General features: G+C 43.6%; 1 protein-coding gene and 1 long non-coding RNA gene across 5 annotated transcripts in view; both read right to left on the reverse strand.

Annotated features, from left to right (window-relative positions):
* LSAMP (limbic system associated membrane protein) overlaps positions 1–23,182 on the reverse strand; it is a 986,958-nt gene that overhangs the window by 764,126 nt on the left and 199,650 nt on the right. The window lies entirely within an intron of this gene.
* LOC306802229 overlaps positions 1–23,182 on the reverse strand; it is a 117,137-nt gene that overhangs the window by 1,272 nt on the left and 92,683 nt on the right. For 3 of the 4 annotated variants that reach the window (XR_013774311.1, XR_013774313.1, XR_013774314.1), the window contains exon 4: positions 313–377. The exons of the other annotated variant lie outside the window; for it this stretch is intronic. This is a non-coding gene — a long non-coding RNA (uncharacterized lncRNA). The remainder of the gene's footprint in view (positions 1–312; positions 378–23,182) is intronic. 4 annotated transcript variants of the gene reach the window in all.

Below are 23,182 nucleotides of genomic sequence, written 5' to 3' on the forward strand. Positions count from 1 at the left end.
ATTCATAGACTCTTCTCTCACCTCCAGTACAGTTATGTCACTCTTTAGAGCCCAGCACATCTCACACCTTTACTGACCCATGCTGTGTAGATCCAACACAGAGCACTAAAACCTTTATTTCTTCCCCTCCCTCCCTCCCTCCCTCCCTCCCTCCCTCCCTCCCTCCCTCCCTCCCTCCCTCCATTTGTCCCTCCCTTTTACATATCATCCTCAACTTGACAGACATTCAAACTCAAAAGGCACTAAAGCACAGAACATTTTGCTGAAACGCAGAGCCCTCACTCTACACTCTCCCCTTCCCCAAAGCCTCACCTAAAATAAAGCAGGAGATATCCCAGGTCCTCACTTCCCACTTCCTGCCCTCATTACTTCACAGCCTGCAAGGATATGGTTTCCAATATTGTGTACAACATCTGCTTTAAACTAAAAAGGCGGCAAGAAGCATCACGCATTGCTGGCTTTTAGAGAGAACTTATCTGCAAATAAAACAATGTGCCTGTGTGCCCAATTGGTGTCTTTTGTTTCACTGCTGATTATTTAATTTCAAGTGCCCTCAGAGTCTCAGGCATTTACCGCAAATGAATGAAGATGCAGCTCTTGTGTGTCAGGAATATACAAGCTCAATTCAACAGAACACAATGAGTGAAGGTCACGAACAAGCAGGAGGATAAGCAGAGGCATGAGTGGGTGGTTAAAAGCGGATCATTATTACTCAGCAAGGCCTGGACATAAAATAATGGCTTCTGTTCAGTCTGTTTTGGAGGAGCTTTATTACCTCATTCTCTCCCCATAGGCAAAAGAATGAGGATGAGTTCACCCAGCTGATCTGACTGAGATTTGGCAAGTGGTTTCCTGAACAAGCTTGGGGATGGTGCAGCAGGCAGTGAAGAGGGGACCCACAGACGATGAAGAGGTTAAGGAGAACATCCATGCCGTCACACAGTTCCTTGAGGCATCCAAGGATCAAATTTAGTTGCTTTTGACTCTGCATAGCCCGCAGGGACAGAGAGAACAAGAGTCAAAACACAGACAGTCTAAGCCGAGACCCCAGTGCATGCTGCAATCAGGGTACTGCAGAGAGGAGCAGGCGGGGCAAAGGTTGTGGGACTTGCAAACTGAGGTTGAGAAGCTGGAGCTGCAATTGCTGAATTTGGTTTGGTCCGGCTGCCAAAATCCATTTATGGCAGTGGAAACACTTCCACCCTTTCTAGAGGTGCTGAGAGAGCCCTCCATCAGTCCTGAAGCTCAGTCTGAATTTCCTTTATGACCTGATCTTGCACAAGGCTCCAGATGAGTCAGGTTGCCCAACTCATCTCCTGTGGAGTGGCACAGCCTGTGCTTTCTGAATAACCCGTGGTCTGAAACCACAGGAACTTGCTTAACAAACAGGTTTCCTACTTAACCATTTTTACTTCTTCTGAATCTCTGAGGCTATTTTGCCATGAATGTGACAGCTTCCAACGATACATTTTGGTCCTTATCAGATAAAAAAAAAAGATAAATAAATAAAAAAAAAAAAAAAAAAGAGAGAAAAATAAATAATTTTCAAGCTGTTTTTGTCTAAATTTGACTGGCAGTCACAATTCTCAACTCAAAAACCTCTTTGGCACAGCACAAGAAAAGCTATAAGCTGCAGAGCTTCATTATTTAGTTTTCTCAATCTCTAGATGTATTATTTAACTTCTTGGCAATAATGTCAGGGACATAATCCAATAGAAATGCAGAGAAACAAAAGTACCCAAAATTTCAGAACAGCTCAAAATGGTTTTCAGTGATTTCTTCATAGAAAGTGGAGGGAGGGAAAAAAAAAGAAAAAAGAAAGGAGGCATAATATTATCAGTGTAGAGATGACACAGCAGGCACATACTTAGGGAGGCAAAACTAGATCTCCCTTCCAGCAGGAAGTCTTTATCTATTGGAACCAACTGATAACTCCCCCAGCTGCTGCCTGTCCCCTCCATGATTCAACAACACTCACCCACTCACCTCCTTGCCAGGTTAAAAGCTACATTTCTCAGAGAGAAATTTATAGAGTGACCAATCTCATTTACATGCCCCACTACTCAGCTTCCCCAGGGCAGGATAAATTTCTTTTCACAGGTGTCCATGAGGCTGACCTACCCAGAATGCACGTCCCCACACGTGAGATATCCTGAACATAAACCACCCATTCCCAGCACACTCCCTGGTTGTGTTTGCCATCTGAATCCTGCTTCTATTTCGCCTCCATTCTCTCTGGTATTTGTTTGTTCTCACTGCAAGATCATCAGGGTAGGAATGTTGCTCTATTTTATAGAGGTAAAATGCCCACAAGAAATAACAAGAAGGAGAAGAATCAATGTTTATAGTTTACAAGGTGCCTTGAAATTCTGAGTTAAAGGTTCTTTTTGCTGTTGTTCTAAAGTATGCTCTTAAACAAATAACCTGCTGTTCTCAGTTACCAGGATGCATCCCTTTTCCTACATTATTATTATTACTCTAAAAATGTTAAATGGCCCTTCATTTTCTTCAAGTATCAAGAGTTTATGACATACCAGTTTGTTCCTGATGCTGAGGAGCAAGACGATGAAACCAAGTACACACAAGTCCATAGCTGAGACATAAAAACAGATGCCCCTGATCCCATTCCTTCACACTTCCTTCATTCTGAAATGCACTTCATCACTGCACTCACTGTACAAGGAGCATGCATTAAAGGTAGGGTGACAAAGACTTTGAAAGTGCAAAGAACAAGACTGGAGAAGGGGTGAGAGGATTTGCTGCAAGGGTGAAACATTACAGAGCAAATGATGCCAACAAGCAAAGATTTCTCAGATAGGCAGTGTGTCTGCATTCTCAGAGTCATGCTGAAGGGGAGGGGGAACATTTCCCTGGCTGATGCTCAGTAGCTCAGAGGTTATATATTTACAACATTCTTTTTATATTCTCACACCTGTAAGTTCATAAAATACACGCTGTATGGTACAGCATTACAGTTAGATGTCTTGGGGTTTGAGAGAGATATTTAGGAATAAAACCCCTCCCCACACATCAAGCATGTCCAAAACAACCTGTCTACTCAACAAGAAAAGCTCTGCAAAATGCAGCACAGTCATTGGTATCAGATGGGTCAAGAGTTGTCAAAAGACCACATACAACTTAATACAACCATATTAAGTCACCAGCTTTTTGTGCAGGTTTTAACAACTACGGGGCTCCAGGGCTGTGCCTGTCCCAGCACAACCTGTGAGTCTCATGTAGACTTTTTGCTAGTTCACAACTCACATATTTGGTCCCCCTGCTACACATTAGTGTGGCATAGAGATCACTGCAAAGATGAAATTGTATTACAAAACTCAAACTGTCTAAAACCTTCCTGGTATTACTTTTGGATACTAAATGGAGTCTGGATTCATGGGGTTGTCATTTGAATGAGAAAGCAAAGAGCTTCAAATGCCATCTTTCTCAATGGTACTGGTGGGATGGCAGAAGAGGATTTATTTGAACATTAGGCAAAAATTCTTAGCAAAATTTGAGAGTTGAGAAACATGTTCTTTAGGATCCGAAAGTTTTATCAGTCTGGTCTACTAGATTGCTTACCAGACAGCAGACCAGTCCAGCTCAATCCCTGTGAACAAAAAGTAAAAACAAATCCCAAACCTAAAAAGCAGACACCAATCTACAGAGCTTTCCAGAGCATCCACGGAAGTCAAGGCCAACACCCTAAGCCTTTTGCCTGTGTTGGGGATTAGGTTTCTTTTCTTTTGCTCCTTCTTATCTATAGAATTTTTCCCCGGAGTTGCTGGGAAACACTGATTGCTGGTACTTATGGGTACTTGAGAAGACAAAGTGTTGGCTGAGCCCCGCTAAAAATGAGGGTGGGGGGCAGTAGAGCTCTCTCGCTCTGCGGCTTCAGGGACAGGATTGGAAGCTGCTGTCGCTCAGGAAAATGAAATTGCCATAACTCAGCTCGGAGCTGCTGCTTCTTCTTTGGGGCGAGCTCTGCTCTCTGTGAAAGCCGCCACTGAGCTGGGACATTATTAACACCTACCTCAGTAAAAGAGGGACCTCTCACCATCTGCTCGTGTTCCCGGGAATAAATGCAGGAGAGGAAAAGGGAAGTGACTGGGTTGCTCATTAGTTCACAGCCTGCAGGCACAGAACGTACCTGGGGAGCTGCTGCCCTTCAGGGACTGCAGGATGGCCCAGGCACTCATGCAGCATGCTGGGGACCAGACACAGGGGCAAAGACCACGTCATGGAACTACAGGAAACTGTGGGAAATGCCATTTGACGACAGCAATCCTTTCTTCCTGGCAGCACAACAATCACCCACGCTTATGAACTAACTCATAACTGAAGGGGACAGTCAGCAGCTGAAGCAAAATTGTCACCTGATGGTGCCCAGAAGGGTAAGGATTCACACCTCAGACTTGCTAGGGGCGCATGTTTTGCTGGGTTTGTGGGGTACCACCCCCTAAAACTCAGGAAAGACTGGAGCAGGGAGCGGAAACCATAAAGGGGGAGCTGCCTTGGCCCCAAACCTATAAGCTAACCTCCTGAAGGGTGGGGTGGCAGAGAATGCTGCAGGCGGAGAGGGTGCTTAATACCCTCCACCATTCCTGCCTTGCCCTCCAGGAACCGGCACAAGCCTCCGAATGAGGACGGGGGGACTGTGGCAGTGCCAGCTCCGGGGCACAGCTCCCGGGGCGGTGCAGGTCAGCCAGGCAGGCAGCAGCAGGTTCCCTCTGCCTGGCCCGGGGAGGCACAGGGCGCTGCTGCTCCCGGCCCTCGCTCCAGCGACGCAAATGCCACGGGAAGCGATGCCGCGCATCCTCATTTGTCAGCGGGGCCGGCATTAACAGAATGTTTAAAAGCCATGATGTCATCGCTATTAATCAGGGCCCTGCTGGGCCATGCTCCAGTGCTGCATATTAATCACCAGCGGCCCCAGGACTTGCTTATCTGGAGAGGCTAAGTTTAGATCCATAAAACATGATTTATTTTTAAAAGTTGCATTATTAAAGATGAGCTACAGCCTTGTTCACACTCCCACTGGCATCTCCCTTAGGAAAAGGTTGGTATTTTGGAGTCGGTATGGACACAGTCCTTATCATTTTGAACTTAAGAAAGCTGTCAGACGTGATACTGGCCTTTGAATGTCTTGGACTTCTCCCCTACAAAGAGGAACCACCCAGTGTCCCCAGTAGAACCACTGACAGGGAATCAACTTGCAGAAAAAAATCCCATTAGAGTCACTTTGGACTACATATGGGACAGAGCCCATGCCTCAGCAAGCAGAGTCGCTGTGATAAAGCTGGTTAGATGCAGACCTGAGTGTCCCCACAGTGACAACAAATGGCATTGTCCCACACCACATGCCTGGTTATGGCCTTTACCGATGGGTGAGCCCAGTGAATACTCACCCATAACCAACATCTAGCATATTAATTTTTTTTTTTGTGTTCTTTAAAGTGCTCCTGTTGGATCAACACTATGATTGATCCACACGAATGAGTTCATAAAAGCCTGCCTGCACTCAAATTTATATGAGTTTAACTCTAGTGACTTTAACAATCACTTCATCTCTGGTTCAATGAACACACAGGAGCTGTACAGGTTGAATAAAATCATTTTCTAAAATGGTCTGCTAAATTTGATTTGACTCCTTGCTCAACTGCTCGTAATTTGGATTAAAGAGGTTCTGGTGACAGTTTGGTGTGCACAGGTGACATCAACATGAAGCTCCCTGACACAAATCAAGCAATTCTGCCAACCTGTTCCTAAGCCAACCCAGTTAAAACCAGTGCAAATCCTCTAAGTGTGGGGCTAAACCAAGACATCTGGCAGGCAGAGCAGGAGAGTGGAAAGTACAACTGGGACAAAGCAAAGGGAAGACATTCCATCAGCAAGGGAAGACTTCCTGCTTTTACCATGGGGTAATACCACATGGCTGCAGGAGCTGACTTGGAGATGTGTCATCACCATACTGGTCCCAGTGGGCTAGCTGTCATGAAGGGAGAGGGTCCAAGACTAGCCCTACTCTTCTGGGTGACAACTGTCTGAACCCTGATGTCCTACAGGCACTGTTCTGCTCTCACCACCATGGCAGGTGAGTGCTGAGTCATTTGACAGCTTCACTGCTCCCAAGCAAGCAACAGCTTCTCAACCTGCCTCCTCAGCCACACCATCACCCTGACCAGGGCTGCACAGTGAGGCTCATCCAAATATCACAGAATTCACAGAATGACTAGGTTTGAAGAGACCTTCAAGATCATTGAGTCCAATCCATGCCCTAACACCTCAACTGGCACTGAGTGCCATATCCAGTCTTTTTTAAAACACATTCAGGGATTGTGAGCCCACCACCTCCCCAGGCAGACCATTCCAATATTTTATCACTCTTACAGTGAAAAACTTTTTCCTAATATCCAACCTAATTTTCCCTTGACACAGCTTGAGACTGTGTCTTCTTGTTCTGTTAGTGGCTGCCTGGAGAAAGAGATCAACACCCACCTGACTAAAACCACCTTTCAGGAAGTTGTAGAGAGTGATAAGGTCACCCCTGAGTCTCCTTTTCTCCAGGCTGAACAACCCCAGCTGCCTCAGCCATTCCTCACAGGGTTTGTGTTCCAAGCCCCTCACCAGCCTTGTTGCTCTCCTCTGGACACACTCAAGCATTTCAACATCATTCCTAAACTGAGGGGACAGAACTGGACACAGCACTCAAGGTGTGACCTCACCAGTGCTGAGTAGAGGGAAAGAATGACCTCCCTGCTCCTGCTGACCACACTATTCCTGATACAGGCCAGGATGCTGTTGGCCTTCTTGGCCACCTGGGCACACTGCTGGCTCATGTTCAGTGGCTGTTGACCAGCACTCCCAGGTCCCTTTCTGCCTGGGCACTGTCCAGCCACACTATCCCCAGTCTATAATGTTGCAGGGGGTTATTGTGGCCAAAATGAAGTACCCAGCACTTGGACTTATTAAACTTCATCTTGTTGGACTCTACCTATCCATCCAAACATTCCAGGTTTCTGCAGAGCCCTCTTCCCTTCCAACATCAACACATGCTCCCAGCTTAGTGTCATCTGCAAATTTATTAATGAAAGACTCAATACCCTCATCCATGTTATCAATAAAAATATTGAACAGGACAGACCCCAGCACAGACCCCTGAGGGACACCACTGGTGACTGATCCCCAGCTGGATGCAGCACCATTCCCACTCTCTGGGCCCAACCATCCAGCCAGTTCTTAATCCAGCAAAGAGTGTTCCTGTCCAAGCCACAGGCTGCCAGCTTTTCCAGGAGTGTGCTGTGGGAGACAGTGTCAAAGGCCTTGCTGAAGTCCAGGTACACAACACCCACAGCCTTTTCTGCATCCACCAGGTGGGTCAATTAGTCATAAAAGGAGATCAGGTTGGTCAAACACAACCTTCCCCTCCTAAATCCATCCTGGCTGGGTCTGATACCCTGGCCATCCTGTAAATTCTGTGTGATGACACGCAGTATAAACTGTTCCATTACCTTACCAGGTACTGAGGTCAGGCTAACTGGCCTATAGTTATCAAGATCTTTGTTCCCACCCTTTTTGTGAATAGGAGTCACAATGGCCAGTTTCCAGTCACCTGGAATCTCCCCAGTGTCCCAGGACTGTTGGTAAATGATGGAGAGTGGCTTCACAAGCTCATCTGCCAGCTCCCTCATCACCCTGGGATGCATCCCATCTGATCCCATAGATTTATGAACATCCAAGCATCTCAGCAGTTTTCTGACTGCCTATTCCTGGATAACAGGGGGACCATTCTGCTTCCTGGCACCATCTACCATGCCAGGAGGACAGTTGTCCTGAGGATAAGCTGTCTTCCCACTAAAGACTGAGCAAAGAAGGTGTAAAGCACTTCCGCCTTCTCCTCATCTGCAGTTACTAAGTTCCCTCCCTCATCCAATAAAGAACAAAGACTGGTCTTACCCTTCCTTTTACCATTAATATATTTATAAAAACATTTTTTATTATACTTTACAGAAGTTGCCGTTTTACGTTCAAACTGAGCTTTGGCCTCCCTAATTTTTTTCCTAGCTAGGCTGCTCTAGCAGCCCCCTTAATACTTCCTGAGAGACCTGACCCTCCTTCCAAAGATGATACATCCTCTTTTTATTCCTAAGTTCCTCTAAAACCTCCTTGCGCATCCAGGCTGGATATTTGCCTTGTCGATTCATCTTTCAGCACTTAGGGCAGTCTGTTCCTGTGCCCTCAAGATCTCTGTTTTGAAGCATGCACATCTTTCTTGAACTCCTTTGTTTTTAAGGGCTGATTCCCAAGGAACTCCTGAACAAGTCTCCTAAATAGACCAAAATCTGCCCTCCAGAAGTCCAATGTAAACGTCTTATTGATGTTCCTCCTGATTTCATCAAATATCGAGAACACTATAATTTCATGATTGCTATGCCCCAAGCAACCTCCAACCACCACATCTCCCACCAGCCCATCTCTATTTGCAAACAGCAGATCTAACATAGTCCCTCCATGGGCTTACCCAGCAGCTGTGACAAAAAGTTGTCCTCCATATACTCTAAAAGTTTCTGCCTTTATTGTGCTGTACTAAGTTCCCAGCAGATGTCTGGCAAGTTGAAGTCGCCTACAAGAAAAAGGGCTGATGATCCTGAAACATTCTCTAGCTGCTAACAGAATAAGTTGTCTACCTTTTTTTCCTTGTTGGGTGGATAATAAGAGTCCCAGTAGGATGTGAGCCTTGTTAGCCTTGCCCTTAACTCTTACTCACAGGCATTCAACTTTGTTGTCACTAGTTTCAATACCTACAGCATCAGAAGCCTTCCTAATATAAAGGGACACCCCTCTACCTCTTCTCCCTTTTGTGCCTCTTCTGTAGAGCTTGTAGCCATCCAATGCAGCACCCCAGCTATGTGAGTAATCCCACCACATTTCCCTGATGGTGACTACATCATAGCTCTGCTGTTGCAGGCTTCCATGGCTGCCAGCTCTTTGTTTGTTACCCATGCTGCGTGCATTGGTGTACATTTGGGCTGCTGATTTCACCCCTAACTCAGGCTTACCACCCTTGGGCCTGCTTCCAGGCAGCTCAGCTGCACCCCCTTCCCCCTTCAAACCTAGTTTAAAGCCCTCTCAACACGGTCTGCCAGTTCATGTGCTAAAAACCTTTTGCCTTTAACTGAGAGATGGATCCCATCTGGTTTCAGCAGGGCAGGTGCCATGAAAGTTGCCCCAAGATCAAAAACCCAAAATTTCACTGATGACACCAACCCTTGAGCCACTTGTTAATGATACGAGTTCTCCTATCCCTTTCACCGTTTATCTCAGCTACCAAGGGGACTGAGGAAAAGACTACCTGTTCCCTTGTCCTATCAACCACTTGACCCAGTGCCCTAAAGTCCCTTTTAATTGCCCTGACACTCTTCTTTTCAATGTCATCACTGCCAGCCTGGAGTATAAGCAGTGGGTAATAATCAGAGGGCTGGATCAGCCCAGGAAGGCTCTCAGTGATATCCCATACCCAGGCCCCAGGGAGTTAGCAGAACTCCGTGTGGGATGGGTCCAGTCAACATACAGGGGCCCTCTGTTCCCCTCAGAAAGGAGTAATCCACTACGACTACCCTTCATTTCTTTGTGATGTAAGAGATCTCTCTGGCAGATGCATCATAATGGGGAAGCTCACAGGGCAGATTATTTTCTTCTAAATTATCTGTCTGACACTTCAGATCCAGGGCCTCATACCTATTCTGAAGTGGCACCTGGCCAGGGTATGGGCGTTGGGGGGAATTTTTATTATTACCTCCCTGAGCAGGGACCCATTTCCACTCCCCTTCATCTACCAGGTATCCAGTGGGAGGCATAGAAATCCTCTGACTCTTGGTGGGCCTCCCTCAAAGATGGAAGGGTTGGACTCCAGCAATCTATTTCCCTTTCACTTTCCCTGATATTCTTTAGTCTTTAAACTTCCTCCCTAAGCTTGGCCACCAGTGAAAGGAGATCGTTCACCTGTTCACACCACAGGGAGGCTTCCTCCATAACACTCCCTGAAACCACTGATAAGCTCTAACATTTCAGACAGGAATCGGTCTGTACAGATTAATCCTTTTTGGAGGGTCCCATTTGGCTACATACACTTGTACTAACTGCACTTTTCAGTCGTGCAAAAACCATTACTAACAGAAACCCCAAAACCAACCAGCCAACAGAAACACTGAAACAGCACACAACAAACCTTACTAGCAAGAAAACCTGCAACTGTTTGCCCGCTGGTGTTCACTGCACTCCCCAGACGCCTCTTATAACCTTCCACTCAACAACAAAGGAAGCTGCACCCTGCTTCTGTGTGACTCACAATGGGCCTCTTACTCCTATGCAGAGAGAGAGATGTAACTCAGCAATCAGTCATATTGACAAGCATTGAGATCCCACCTGAAAGCAGCAGGGGATGCAGCAGACCATGATGGTCATCAAAGTGATTAAATATGAACCTGCTTGCCTATTCAGTGTCATCTCAATGAAGCCAAACTTTGGCCTGCCAGTCTATAGTCAGTAGAAAAAGAACCTCTCATGGCTAAGCTGCTCTTTCAACCTCTATGTCTCTTTTGGGTCAGGCTTTTGATGGATGTGGACTCTTACACAGCTCTTTCCCATTGCCTGCCTCTGAATTCCCCTAGTCTGGAGACTATGACTCCCCACATTGCATTTCAGGACAGGCCCTCTGAAACCCAAGAGTTAGAGGTTCACCTGAGGCTACTGCAGAGCACTCCTGCAGCCATGTGTGCAGATAGTACGGCCAGGAAAAGGGATGAAGACTCATAGAACATTCTAAATGAGAATGTTAAGTTGCAGTCACCTGTTACCTGTATCTAATGTAATGAATCTAGATGTTACAGAAAACAAATACAATTACCATGGCATTTACCAGCACATCCCTCTGGGAGACAAGACCATAACACCTCAGAATTTCTGGAGCTGAGCTCACCTTGGAGGACTAGCTCACCTTGGAGGGCTTCCCTGACTGATACAAGTATGATTTTCTGCAGTCATTACAAAGTTGAAATTAGGGCAGTGGAGACATTACAGTTAAATAGGTGTGCTGAGCTTTTTGGGTTTTGTATTTTTTCTTTTGGGTTCATTGTTTTTTTTTTGTGATATAAAGCAAAGGATGGAGAATACAGGGGGAAAGTCTGCAAGGAAACAAAGTTCAAACCTTCAAAACTTTGATTTGCCTTCAAGTGGAAGTGGGATTGAATGTCCACCCAAGACAGGCTGGCCCTGTCAGAGTGACACAAACAGAAGCAACAGCAGCTCCAGAGATATTTCTCAGGCAAAGGAAACAGGGATCAGCCCTTTCCTCACCAGGTTTGATTAGAGAGCTCTCAAATGGGGCAAACACAGGGCTTTGATTCAGCTTTCCCACCTGAAACCACCAAATCAACATCAATGCTTACATTACTTTCCACATGTTATTAGCACTGATGCCTTCCCTGGGGAGAGCAGTATGAGGGAGTTATCCTGAAAAAAGGCACTCTTTCCACGATCCACTCCTGTACATCTCCTCTTTTCTATTCAAATTCCCTGGGAACCATGCTATTTAAATCCCTATTTTACTGTAGTTGGCTTGTCATGTTCTTCTGCTCATTAGGCTGGCAGCGCAAGCTCAGCAGCATTTGCACTTCAGCATGAGAATTTCTGCTGTGAGGTATGACTGCCATCCACTTGCCTGGACATGTTGTTCCTAAAAATAACTTTATCCTTGTTTTTTTCTTCTCTAAAATAACAGGCAGTCTCTCTACTTTCTGAACCTTGATCACCAAATTCCCTTCTCATATAGTCACAACCACTCCCTCAGTCTCCTCTACTGAAATTATTACTCCTAAAACTCTTCCTTGCCAAGCCAGCAGCCCACCTCAAACCTTCCAATGAGTGATTTCAGGTCTCTGAAGGTCAGAGGGTAAGCAGGATTTACCCCACTACTGTATTGGGTTTCCTGTGGTAAACAGCTTAACCACAGACTGTTGTTGACATCGAATGGTCACAGCTGTCTGGGGAACCAGGTGAGGACATGTAAGCTGGGTGCCATGATACCATTGCAATATTCCCTACTCATGACTACAATGGGCCTACTAGGGAAAATCCCACCTCTGACAGAGCCAAATAACTTATTTTGTCTGGAGCAGACTCATCCTGCAACTCAGAGGGAGAGGAAACAATTAGAACAGCTATATCCCTCCTCCTATTCAGGGATCTCAGCATAAGACATGGGCAACCTGGGGCTGTTTGTGTGTCCATACCAGTAGAGAAGCCACAATAAACAATGCAGAACTGGAGCAGTGTGGATGTCACCTTCCTGTCCTCCTCATCTCATCCTCATAGGCTCCACTCTGTCCCACACCCACAGTGCCTCAGACACATCTACCACACAGAAAAAGGTAGAAGCAGATGAGAGGCTCAGTATGGGGGAGAAGCTTTCTAAGTTCAAGAGGCTGCCTGCGGCATGCCCTACTGCCAGCTCCCTCCATGTCTTGGACAATCCAAGCAAAACAGAAAGATTGCATGAACTCACACTGCCATAAGGGGGAGTTGGGACTTCATTATCTTGTGGACTTAATGAGGAAACACAGTATCTCTGCACATCCCAAGGCTCCTGAGCAGAGCACAAACCAAAGCCTTGCTAACTGTTTATTATTAAGATCTAAAAATCCGTTGTGTGCCTTTGTAACTCCATTTCTCAATTGATGAGAGGAGGGCCCCACGGGAAGAGTAAACATTTTCCAGGGAAGAGGCTTTTAACATCAGAAGGCAGGAAACCAAATAGTGCTCCTTGTGCCTCTGCCTTGAAGGCTGGGTGCCTCATTTTCCTGTGCAAGTCTGGTGGAAAGAGCACAGTGCCCAGCTTGCCCCAGGTGGGAAGGGAGAAAACAAGCTCTCTACTGAATGTTGGACACTGTTTCTTATCACCTGGCACCCAGAACAGTAATTTCTAAATCTGGGCAAAGCAACTACCAAACAATCTCTTTCTGATTTCGTAATCATTTAAATACTTAATGCAATACAAATTGGCTACAGCTAGTATAAGTGATCTGAAAATCCTGCTTGTGTAAACTCTTCAAGAAGAACAACTTCTGGTGGTCCCAAGGGCAGCTTCAGTTTACACATGCCCTTCTTTCTTTCCTTTCTCTAATGAAATTTAACTTTTCTCAAAATCAAAAACATCAGGCCAAGCTTGTCTGTGCTGTACCAGAAAGTTTGACTATGGACCACGTCACCATGATTAGTCAGTCTCCTGCTGGCATCCACCACGGCTCCAATGCTTGCATAGCTCCAGCACAGCACATCTGCACATCCTGCAGAATGGGCACAGAGCAGTGCAGAAGTGCCAGCAAAGTGCTGCAGTGTGGGAAGGGATCTGAATGTATAATGTATTGCACTGTGTTTTGATGCATTCTCCTGCTCAAATGGATATAATTGTTTCTCTAGTTCAGCTTCAAGATGTGGATTCACAGACAAGCACTGTCTGTCTGTGCCACCACAGAGGGTGCCCTCAGGTTGTAATTAAGATTAAACCACAAAGAAATGCACTTCTATGCTGCAACGCCTTCCAGGTAAAAATACTCTTCAGTTCTATGACTATCAAATCTGTGTTGTTATGAAATGTGAGAGTGAATGATGGCAAAAGTGTATATCTGCAACTGCTGCCTTGCTGAGAAACAAATCATGAGAGCATGGCTGTGACAGATCTAGCAGAAGGACCAGGTCAGAGGGGACCACAAGAGCTAGAAGGATTCTTTCTGTATTGTAACCTCACTCCACAAGTGAAAGAAGTCAAATCTTTGAATATTTTTCTTTGGTTTCTGGTTACATTTCATTAGAAAGCAGATCTAATGAAAGCACAGGAGAGACTGTTCTTTGTGGCTATGAGGTTAATAAGAGTGGAACACAGGATCAGCAGGAGCTGCAGGAAGAATAATTCCTTTTAAAGCTGGAGATAGGAAGCCCATAGGTGGTAAGTGTGACATTTCCGCACGGAGGAGTCCAGCTTAATTGCCTCCATTTCAAAGGTAGAAAGTTATACATTAAGGCAGCAAAAAGAAAGTGTAGGAGAGGACAGACTTTGGCCGCTCATGAAGACTTTACATCATTAACTCTCAGCTTCCAAGAATGTTCCTATATTTTCACTGGCCAGACACCAATATAGCTAATTGCATTTGTGCTACCTGCAGTTCAGTGAGAAATTGCCTCTTTCTTACTGCTTTCACTGTGGTATACTACAGAAACACACAGCAATACCAAGCAGAGTGGCTCTACCTCATTTGGAGGTAGAACAATTCCTGTGTGCTTTAACCTTGGCTCAGGAAGACAGGCAGACAACACCAAGGGGCCGGAGCTGCTGTTATTCAGATGGCAGCCAGTTCTGGCATGGTGACTGGGACAGCATCCACAGGTGCTAAATGCCTGAAAGTTATTTGGCAGAGCCTGCATGGCTGGGCAGTGCTGGTAATCATTATATCTGGCAACTGAATATGAGTCACCTATTCACCTACTCAGTATTTATATATGCTACCGACAGACATATGGTTTACAGCAAACTAGGGAACAGACACTGCTGCACACTCATTTCTTCATCTTTCCCAGCATTTGCTGATGCACTCTCAGTTGAGACTAACACAGGCCAAACTTCCTTTCCAATATACCACTAAAAAGGCTATATTGTGACAGCTGTTGTTATTGCCTTAATTTCTTCTCTGTTGCTCATTCCTAAAATGAGGAGCTGGTGGCCAACTCTGAATTACCAAGCTCCCAAAGTCAGACATGCTGAGAGGACCAAGACTGGCTTGCCAGATATATTTTCTTGTGTTATGAAGTCAGTGTAAGCTTCCCATCACCCCAGCCTCTTGTCTGAGTACTATTTGCATCTGTTCAGTTGCACCAATACAGGTGACTGTGAGGACACATAAAATAAAACAGGTACAATCAGTCAAAAAATCCCTGAAACAGACTGATGGGAACCCCTTCCCTCAAGCACTGCTGCTCACACAGCAAAAAGGAGGGTACCATCAAAAAAGCCCTTTCTCTTTTGTCTACTTCCAACCATATGAGAGTGGGGAAAAATTGCCCAGCCTGGACTTAGTCCATAAACTATTTTTTTTCTATTATAGGTAGAAAGAAAGCAAGCAAAGGGAGAGAATCAACATTCACATGTGGATGCCAGAGAAAGCAAAACATTACATGGAGTCACTTAATGCTTTCTTTGCAGTGCACTTGGATGCTCTGAGATGAGCAGATGAGGGCAAACAGGCCAAACACTGCTGTTCTTCCTGCACTTCTGCTGCTGGACACGAGGAATCTGCAGAAGCAACACTCCATACTCCATGTTCACTACATACTGCTCTTCAGCTGCAGAAGGAGAAACAGTCACCACCTGCATGCAGCTAAGAGTCATATCTGATCAAATCTGTTTCCTTAACCCTGCAACGTTACAGTAAAGGCTGTTTCTGCCTGTGTCTGTTCTGAGTTCCTCCATCACCAATTCCCAGCTGCTAGACCCAGGTCAGGGGATCCTCTTGATCCTCCCATGTCACTGTATTTGCTGGCTGGTAAAACCACCTGTAACCAATGTGACCAGAAGATCTTATGGACTAAGAAGCTGACATCACTTAGGCAACTGAGAATGGACATCTCTGATTTCTGAAAACCCTTCCTCACTTAAGTCTTCATGCATTGATTAATAATGATTAAAATGGCGGATCCTGGAAGGGCAGAAAACTTCAGGACTTCCATTTCCTTACTGAAGGACTGGAGTCTCTTCAGAGCAACAGTTGTAATCAGTTTTCACTCTCAGCTCTGACTTGACTCTTCATATGGTTTGTTGTCCTGCCTGCCCTCCTCCTCACTGCAATTTGAAGAATTTCAAAGAGGTAGGCAATGCCAGACTGAATCTTTGTGAGACTAACTGTTTTTGTAGCTTCTATCACTTTGAGGAAACAAAGCAAAACACCCCTCCCCCCCAAAAAAAACCCTAACAAAAACAACGCCAACAACAACAACAACAACACCAAGTCAGGGGTTTTTTCATCTCTCTAAGTTACTCAAAGTTCAGATCTCTTTGAAAACATGCACATAGGCAGCAGCTGCAGAAAACAAGGTGCAAGTCACAAATACAGTTAGGTGTAACAAACTAAGCATGTGTGTAGTTGGCATTCTGCTAGACAGTGCTAGCTGGAAAGCCTTCCAAAAGCTGAAATCACTTGATCAAGGAGCTTTTCTAGTTTTAGACAAAATGAAAATCTCCTAAAACACAGAAGACACTTTTCCATTGAAGACATGGAAAATCATCAGAATGCTTTCCACTTGCTCTGGAAGTAGCAAATTACTGCACACAGAAAACATAAAATCCATCCTGTGCTGCACTAAAGAAGATTAGACTTTCCATTACTTTTGCTCTGTTTTTTATTTCTAGAGGTTAAAATTTTGGCCCCAATTATATGCAGCACTTAGTATTTTTGTTATTTGCATAAACCTTGTGTTTGCACTGGAAACAATATAAAATACAATTCAGGCAGTCAGATTGTTCTTACAAAACTTCCTCCACAAAAGTAAAAATTATCCATCTCTCCAAGCTGTAAGTCTTTTTTAAATACTGATTGCTGTTTTCAAATTTCTGCAGGTGGCTAATTAATAAATTGTTTTTAAAAAATCATTGAAAGGACAGAAATTTTGCATTTGCTGTAGCAAAGAACATCATGAGGCAAAGAGCTCCTTATCTCCATCTGTCCCTGAAAACAGGGGGACAAACAGGATCCTTAAGCTGGTCACAAATTAGCCATGCAGAGTACCAGCAGAAATATGGGTGCCACATAAAGAACTTAAATCTCGCACAGGATTTATTGACTTGTATTTAACGATTACCATGACTTGCATCTGTAAATAGTTATGCACATGTGTAGCTTGAGTCACACGTAGTTCTTCTGATGCCAGTACGGATTCAAACTCCATACAACTCACCTATGCATATGGACATAGAAACCTCTGAATGCTGCTCTTCCCTTCTAGACATCTAACAGCCAATAAAAATGTAAGGGAAAAGGAAAGCAACTGTATCTTGTTGTATGAAGTCTGAGAAAATAAAAACTGACTTATTAAACACACTGCTGCATCTTCTAAAACACCCTAGTTCTGCCCACCTGGTGGGCAACAACCGCCCATTTCAGCAAGAGGCACTTCTAACAACCACAACCAGGCACTCAAAAAAATCACTGTTTGCAGGAAAACAAATTCATCGAAGGCATGATGTTTTGACATCTTTCCCACCTCCAGACAATTTAATCTGGCAGTAAGTAATGTACTGGTCTGGTTTGATGAAATGGACACTCTGACCCTTTCTTACACTTGCAGATTGATTGATTGTTTGTACCCGAACAATTACACCTTAGCAAACAGGCAAAAAACCAAAACAAACCTTTTGGCCACAACATTTAATTTCTGCTAGCAACATCACACAGCTGTTACTTCCCTGTTTACTCAAAGGAACTTACATTTTGCTTTGTTAAATGCCTTACACTTCCATCCTCATTTCCATACTCTGCTGTAGGTAAAACCTACTTCGAGTTCCTTAACTGAAATACATCTAATTCCACTGGTGTTTTCCAAGATTTCTTTATAGCAGAACTAGCCACTTAAAAAGCAACTTTTTTTTAAGGAACATATCCCCTAATTCATATTGCAAACAACCACTCAGATTATCATCAGGAGGAGTATTCTTAAATACATCTCTCTTTTTTCCTCCCCCGGTAGCTTTTTGTCCTTCTCTCAGCCTCACCATGAAAATCAATGCAGCAGCTTTCCTTTTTCTCCCCAGTGAATTTAAGTATCAGGTGACAAGGATAAGACAACCCTTTGCACTGGAACTTTTACCAAAAATTAACTTCTTAATGGAAATTACTTACTCTTGGCTTCTGTGGGGGAGAAAAAACAACAATCACCACCTTTTCTCTTTTTTTTCTTTTTTTTCTTTTCCTCTTTTTAAACAAAGCAAAAATTCATCAGCCAAATAGGAATTGACAGCATTCCTTTAAAAAGCAAAATAAAGCTCACCCCAGCTGGGCACTCACCAGGCTGCTATATTTATTTGTCTCACGTGCTGAGCCCATGTGCAATTCAGCTTCCCTTGATGTGAGCAGGCTTGCTGTGCTATCCCTTCCCAAATCCTCCCGGCACACTTAAGCTTTTCCTCTGGCTTCTGCTCCATGTCACCCCTGCACCCCAGTGGAGCACAGCTGATCCAAGCCCCCAGGAGCAGCCCAGACTCCAGTGCTGGCTCCAACCCCAAACTCAGACAAAGCTCAAGCCTATCCTTTTCCCAGACCTCCAGTGCTGCAAGTAGAGGCTGGAAATTGATACTCACCCTTCCATAAATGCATCCTAGGGAAAACTCACAGGTCCTACTGACATTTCCCCAGTCAGTCGTTCTTTACTTTGGCTGGCATAAGAAGCTGAAAAATCTATAAGAATACTAAAAAGCACTTTCAGTTGTACTCTGACTCTTTTTCCTCAGCATTTGGTGATATTTTTTGAGATGAGCCTGCTATGCAGCTAAGCATCCTAACACATACAGAAGAAACACAATTGTATTTTTCCTTTTGAGCAGTTAAAATTCCTCCCACCACTTGGTTTCACAATTGAATCTGACCCCTTTCCTGTTAAAACATGCATTCTTGCTCCTCCTTGTGACCAGGCTTCTTCTGGTTTTTCATGCTCTATAAAGGCTCTGGCTCAGGAGTAAGGATGATAGCCATCACATTGACCTAAAATGTCCTGCCTCTGTTCTAATGCAGAGAGACTCATAGGTAACTCCTACAGCTCTGCACTTTGCTTGGAATTTTAAAATGAATAGTCACAAATTTCAATGTAACTTAAACCAACAGAAGATAAATTTTAATCATTGAGGGTCTGCTCCTTGAGAAGCTCAAGTATCCAGTGATGGGACAGACATGAGCCTTTTGGATGTGCAACATGACTTGGCATTAATACCTGACATGTTTGTTTTACTGGTAGAAGTTATTTCTCCTTTCCTTCTCTGCAGAAAGCATTCCTCAACCGTGTGTGGCTGTCCATCTGCTCTCCTCTTCTCCTTAATCTCAGGTTATTCCCAGTTTAAGTCAACAGCCCAAAACTTAATGAACTTCCTGTATTACACCAATCATTCATAACAGCTTCTGAACAGCAGCCACAATTTATGACTGCTTCTTCAAATCAGCACAGAACATTTCCATTTGCCTTCTTACTACAGAAAACTTGTTTTCACAAAATCCAAAATGAACAATCACCTACAAGCTAAGGACAAGTTTCTGAAACAGAAAATGAAGCAATGGGTCTCCTTGGTTTGTCTATATCAACACAGAGCTTTTCTGACAGATTTAATTCTTATCATCATCAGAAAAGAAAGTAATTGCCGGTAAATTTTTCCTACTGAAAGCACTGTCCTGTACAGAGGGTGATACAATTTAAGGGGAAGAGAACGAACTGGTGGACGAGGTTTTTTTCTTTCTCGAGGCTTAGTTCAGCTCCTCCTGAAGAGGGTTTTTGTTTGCTTGTTGCATTATTATATATATGCAGGTCATCTGAGTATTGCCAAGGGTTGGGAATTTCTCCGAAAAATCCTTTTTGACAATTGGTTTGTAGTTTCAGTATTTGTAAACTGCTAAACAAATTAAGAATAGAAACAGAAAAAAGAATTAGGTCTTCAGCAGTCGTCTGACATCCTATTTTAAGCCTCTTTCTGATGACATGCCCTCTGACATTTTTTTATAATGTCAGTGACTTTTAAAATTAGAGTTCAGTCAACTAATTTTCAGTGCTCTTGTGCATTAGATTCAACAAGATGAGTCTACTAGAGCATTTTAAATCTGTGGTTTGTTTTTGTATGTTGGTTTTTTTGTTCTTGTGCCATAAAGTGGCAAAGTGAATTAAAGGACATTTTTCCATCTAAAAAATTCTACCTTCAGGTAGCTATAGGCAGCAATTCAGTGAATCCTGTTCATTTCTTAGTAGGTAAAACCTCTTAGTCAAGGCTTCACATGGTCTGTGTTTTGGGGACGGTTTTATTCCTTTGTTTATCTATCTCATAAGGCAAACATCTGTTCAAAATCAGGTAAACTCCAGTTGAAACTTTAACTACAGAAGTGCTACATTCATTTCAGAATAACTTCACTTAGTGTAATTCATTCACCAGAGTCCTTGCAAGAATTATTCACTATAAGCAGAATACCACAAGCAGAAAACTACACACCACAAATTTATTTTACAGAAGTAAACACTAATTAAAATTTGCATTGTAATACAACTTTATGATTGAAATGGAAAAAGACATGGAAGCAAAACCAGGCATCGATTATGTTTTGTGCTTTTATAATTTACTACTTTTGCACAGTTGTGGCAACGGAAAAACAATCAAAAGAAAAATGTGAAAGGGAAGACACTTGAGAAGCCACTTCTGTTAGAAAGAATATCTTAATGTGGACTTGAATCCACTGTAGGAGTGACCAGATTTGACATGGTAACACAATCAGGTCCTTACTGGTACTGATAGGTAAATCAAAGCAGAGCTGCAAGAAGTGGCTGTTCAACTTCAATGAGCATTAAATGAGAAAAAAAACAAACGCAAAGCATCCATGAAGTTCATGCAATGTGAGGCAAGCCCAAAGGAATTCAAAAGCCCAAGTAAACAAAACTGCTAACCAGTGACCCAGTAGGAGAAGGGCACTTCTGCAGCAGCTCTGATCCTTTGCCTCTGCAGCTCAGCCACTGCTTACAAGCTTTGCTGTTCGACCTACATCAACTCAGGGACAGACAAGAAGGAGAAGGAACAAGTGAGAGGGAAACACCGTCACCACAGCAAAAAGCTGTGGAGCGGAAAGAGATGCAGTCCCAAAGACAAAATCTCTTTGATGATAAAAGTTTGCTTAATACCTGGAACCAAGGTGAACGGAACCTGTGAAAGCAGAAGGCATCTTTGGTGAGAGTGAACAAGCAATGAGAGTTTAGAACCCATACAAAGAGTAAGAAGTAAAACAAGAACACAAAAGCAGGAACTTTAATGAAGGCAGAGAATACATTCCGAAAATAGGTAAGTAGGCTCCAATGGAAGCAATTCTAAAGGAAACAAGGAAAACTGACAATTTCTCAGAGAAACAGCACTGAGACACCCAGTGTCCTATCACACCACATAGGAAGGCAGCAGGACATGACTAAATCATGAGCACTTCCTTTGATCTTATATGAAGGAAGCACAGACCCCAGGTCCAGCTACTGGGTGGGGGAAGTGTATAAATTATGTAAAAATTCAACCAAAAAGCAACAAGCATCCCCTTTATTCACTAGTGGAGAGGAGAACAAAAAGAAAGTGTTAATGAAAAGGGACAGATGACAGTCTAAAGGCTGAATAATTTCTGGAGGACAGTTCATTAAGTAGGTCAAGTGCAAGCATCTAACACTATGCTATTAATACCAATGGCATGAAAGCCAAGAAAAAAACCCAGAGGAATGTATACTCAAGCTGGCTGGTCCTGACAAACTTCTTGCTTTGAATACATAAAAGGAGCAGCTGAAGCAATTCCAGTTCATGGAGAACATGAACAGAAAAGACCTAAGAAGTCTGAAAAGAAGAAACATGGTGCCTAGCTTTAAAAAATCATGCTAGAGAATTACAGACCACTCAGTTTAACTTCCATCCCAAGAGAAAATATTGAAACAAATAATCGAACAGTATGTAGTAAGCTAAAAGGATAAGTACAAAGAGATGAGTAACAGACCCTGTTGAATTGTCAGAAAGAAAATGTATCAAGCCAATTTAATTTTTTTGTGTGACAGGTAATGGTCCTTGGGCAAAGGTGACAAGCAGTCGATGCCATATATCTTGACTTTTAGTAGGATTTGTAGCTGGTGCCTGTGATACTCTCTTCAGCAATCTCAGACAACATGGACTAGGAGCTGCTCAAGGGTTGGAATAAAACCAGTGTCACAGCCTGACTCAGACGGCTGCTCTCAGTGGTTTCTGTCAACAAGGGAAACTGCACCGAGTGAGATGCTCAGGGGTCTCTCCCAGGACAAATATGATGAACATATTATCCTCTCCCTGAACAATGGTATGGAGTAGAGATACGGTTCATAAATTACGTAGATGATACCTGAGCACTGAAAGCTAATGTAAGAATTGAAACGGATCTTTACAGTGGGGAGAAGAACTCTTACACACTGAATGAATACAAGAAAGATCAATTAAAGCCTTTAACAGGGAGATACAGCCACACGGACAGAAGATAAGGAAACAATTAAACAGTCAAAAGTTCTTCAAAAAGAAAATAATCTGAGGTGGAGAGAATGTAGTGATTTGCTGGCTGCACGTATCTAAGTAGTATTATAACACTGAGAAAAAGACAAATAAAATGTAGACATAGGGATCTGGACACATGATGTGATCTTTCCACTCTACCAAGCACTGAGTGGCTTTGGCTGGAATACTGTGTTCTGTTTTGGGCATGACACTTTAAGAAAGATGGGGCCTAAGAAAAGAGCTTAGAGGAGAGACAACAAGAATAATCATGCTTCCAGAAAACACTTCTTTTGGGGTAAATTGAAAATCAGCAGAAGAGAAGATGGGGGAGGTATGACAAGAATCATGTATATAAAAGATGGTTTAAAAAGGGGGGAAATCATTTGTTCTCCATGTCCACTGGAGACAAAGCAAAGAGTAACTTGATTTAAATTTCAGAAAGAAGGATGCATGCCAACTAGCAAGCAGAATTAGAGCTCTATTGTTAACCTTGGGAATGTACTAGAACATATGCTTGGTAAGGGAATAGTCATTCTGGTAGTGGACAGCTTTTAAATAAATCATATGTCAGGAATAGCACATGTACAGGGACTGCATCAAGGTAGAGAGATTGGCTTGTGATGTTTTTAAGGATCTTCTGAGTTCCTATTTTAAGACTCTTTGGAACTGTTCATTTTGAATGCTGGCATCAACTTTGCTTTCCCCTAAAAATGATGCTTGAGAGATGCAATCAGAAAAATAAATCAAGTGTATTTCCTAAAATGTGTTTTCTATGTCACTACTCTGCAGGATGAAATCACCAGCCCTCTGCCTTCTGAGCTTCAGTGAGAGACTGTTTCATAGAGAGGGTTACACTGG

Source organism: Erithacus rubecula (genome assembly GCF_903797595.1).
Source record: "Erithacus rubecula genome assembly, chromosome: 1".
Lineage (NCBI taxonomy): Eukaryota > Metazoa > Chordata > Aves > Passeriformes > Muscicapidae > Erithacus > Erithacus rubecula.